Source organism: Lipotes vexillifer, unplaced genomic scaffold, assembly GCF_000442215.2.
Source record: "Lipotes vexillifer unplaced genomic scaffold, Lipotes_vexillifer_v1.1 scaffold1390, whole genome shotgun sequence".
In the NCBI taxonomy this organism is placed as follows: Eukaryota; Metazoa; Chordata; class Mammalia; order Artiodactyla; family Lipotidae; genus Lipotes; species Lipotes vexillifer.
Window position 1 is genome coordinate 122589 of NW_006789620.1, and position 3191 is coordinate 125779.

The 3191-nt window shown below is 35.0% G+C and overlaps 1 pseudogene; it reads right to left on the reverse strand.

The window, feature by feature from the left end:
- Window positions 1-1212: 1212 nt before the first annotated feature.
- LOC103068736 (mitochondrial import receptor subunit TOM20 homolog pseudogene) lies at window positions 1213-1639 on the reverse strand (annotated as a pseudogene).
- Between the last annotated feature and the right edge of the window lie 1552 nt (window positions 1640-3191).

Below are 3191 nucleotides of genomic sequence, written 5' to 3' on the forward strand. Positions count from 1 at the left end.
AGGGTAGCTCTATTTTTATTTTTTAAAGAAAGCTTCATGTGGTTTTCCATAGTGGCTGTACCAATTTACATTCCCACCAACAGTGTACAAGAGTTCTCTTTTCTCCACATCCTTGTCAACATTTGTAATCTCTTGTCTTTTTGATCATAGACATTCTAACAGGTGTGGGGTGATATCTCATGGTTTTTTGGTTTTGTTTTGTTTTTAACTTGAAGGTTAAGTTTCAGATTTATTTAAAGAAGTAGTGATAGAACCATGATTTCAGTGAAAATCAACACAATTTATACCTTAAAAAAACAGTTCAGAAATACCAAGTCAGGCAAGCATGTAAAATTCAGAGTATTAAAAAATGCAAGTGTGGTTGCCCAAACAGATATATCCCTCAGAAGAAGGTGGATCTGAAGATGCTGAACAGAACCAAAGGAATTAGAAGCTGAAAGTGAGGCTTTTCTGAATAAGGAGACCAATTCTCTCATTTTATAAATGAGGTAAGTGGGCAGACATTAACTGCTGAAGCTCATTCAGCTAGATTAGGGATGCACGTAGATCTAATTTCCAGTGCTATTTGCAACTACATATATCTAAATGAGTTAGATAGTTATTAAGGAGATAACTATCCAGAACACATTAAGCCCACTGATTTAAACAAAACATGTCAAGATTAATACACATAGTGGAGGCTGAAATTGTTACTACAGTAGAGCAGCACATCTCACATGTATAAAAGATTAAGTGGAAAGAATCAAAGATTTTAATGTTCACCTTTGATAAACACAGTCAAGTTTCCATCCAGTTTTATGATGTATAGCAAAATGTACTTGCTTTAAAAAAATGTGCACTCTTCAGCTTTCTTCTACACTTTTTTGGCCATCTTTCAAAACTGAGCACTGTGTATTTGTAATGTAAACAATGTGATATGTACATTTTCATTGTATGTTTTAGGAATAAACAAAATCTAAATTTCAGTAACACACAGTGTATTTATAAAATGAAAATCTCTCTCAAAATATGCTTTTTACTGGGAAAAATAAATAAAACAGACAAATGGCTCTACACAAAGTAAAAATTAACTTTGGTAAATTTCAGTGTTGTACAGTCAAAAACAAGCATATTTGCCCTTATGTCCCCCCCTCCCACCCCCAGAGCTGCTCATCTTATGAGTTTAGATTTTTAAAATATTTTAAATTGAGATAATTATGTTGACATTTTTTCTCATTCCACATCACCTTCAGTCAAGCTCTGAGCATTTATAATTAATTCTCTAATTGTTGGAAGCTTAGTCAAAAGCATCTGGAGCACTGGTTGTTGAATTGTTAGCCCTAACACTTGCAATAACTGCTGTGACTGTCCACACACAGCAACTGCATTTGTCAGGTGGTCTATACCCTTCTCATATTCACCTTGGGCTAGTAACTCTTCACCAAGCTGTAGTTATTGGAAGAAGAAATTCTGAATATCTTTAGCATCTTTAAGGTCAGGTAACTTGGAAAACCTAGCTCTCTCCTTGTCAAGCTTTTGTTTCCTTCTTCATTCTCACAGCCTGTTCTTGAATTTGGGGTCACTCTGTCTCGAGGTCAAAGTAAATGTAGCACCTGATGAAAAGTGTTCCACCCAAGATGGTGCTGTTCTGGCCCACCATCTTCTCTCCACGGAGGAGTGGGGTGGGTGGCAGTGGGGTCCCAAAAAAACAATTGGCCCAGAACCTTCAGCAAATAGCTCCCCTCAGATCTGCTGCCCACTGTGAGGGGCATGGAGAAAAGCCTCATCGTGGTTTTGATTTGCATTTCCCTGATGATTAGTGATGTCAACCACATTTTCATGTACTTTCTGGCCAAGATATCTGTGTGTCTTCTTTGGAAAAAATATCTATTCAGATCCTCTGTCCACTTTTAAATCAGATTTAGTTTTTTTTAGTTTGATGTAGACCCACTTGTTGATTTTTGCTTTTCTTGTCATACCCCAAACATTCATTTCCAAGACTAATAACAAGGAGCTTTCCCATTTCCTTCTAGGGGTTTTATGGTTTCATGTTTTGTATTTAAATCTTTAATGTAATTTTTTATGAGTGGTGTAAGGAAAGGGTCTGGTTTCATTCTTTTGCGTGTGAATATCCAGTTTTCCCAACACCATTTATTGAAGAGACTATCATTTCCCCATTGTATATTCCTGGCTCCATTATTTCTGGGCTCTTGAATCTGTTCCATTGGTCTACGTGTCATCTTTTATGCTAATATCATACTGTTTTTTTAAAATTACTATAGCTTTGTAGTATAGTTTGAAATCAGTAATTACAGTGCCTCCAGCTTTGTTCTTTCTCAAGATTACTTTGGCTATCTGGGGTCTTTGGTAGTTTCATACAAATTTTAGGATTGTTTGTCCTATCATTGTGAAAAATGGCTTAGAATTTTGATGGAGATTGCATCGAATTTGTAGATTGCTTTAGGTAGTATAGAGATATTAACAATATTAATTCTTCTGACCCATGAGTATGGGATAGCTTTCCATTTGTTTGTGTTTTATTCAGTTTCTTTCATCTAAGTCTTATAGTTTTCATTGTGCAGATGTCAATTCCTTTGTAAAATTTGTTCCTAACTACTTTATTGTTTTTGATGCTATTGTGAATGGGACTTTTTTTTCTTTTTTTTTTCAGATAGTATGCTGCTATTGTACAGAAATGCAACTAAATTTTTGCATTGATTTTATATGCTGCAACTTTACTGAATTAGTTGTTAGTTTTTTTTTGGGGGGTGGTGGAGTCTTTGGGGTTTTCTATATTAAGATCATGTCATTTGCAAAGACAGTTTTACTTCTTCCTTTCCAATATGGATGTCTGTTCTTTTTTTATCTTTTCTGATTGCTCTAGCTAGGACTTTCAGTACAGTGTTCAATAGGAGTGGTGAGAGTGGACACACTTGTGCTGTTTCTGACATTAGAAGAAAAGCTGTCAACCTTTTATTATTGAGTAACGTTTGCTGTGGGCTTGGGCTTGTCATATATGGCTTTTGTTGTCTTGAGGTTCATTCTTCCTATACCCAATTTTTTGAGCTTTTTAAAAAAAAAATTTATGAAAAGATGTGGAATTTTCTCAAGCTCTTTTTCTGTGCCTATTGAAATGATCATATGACTTTATCTTTTATTCTATTTATATATCACATTGATTTGTATATGTTGAAACATCCTTTCATCACAGG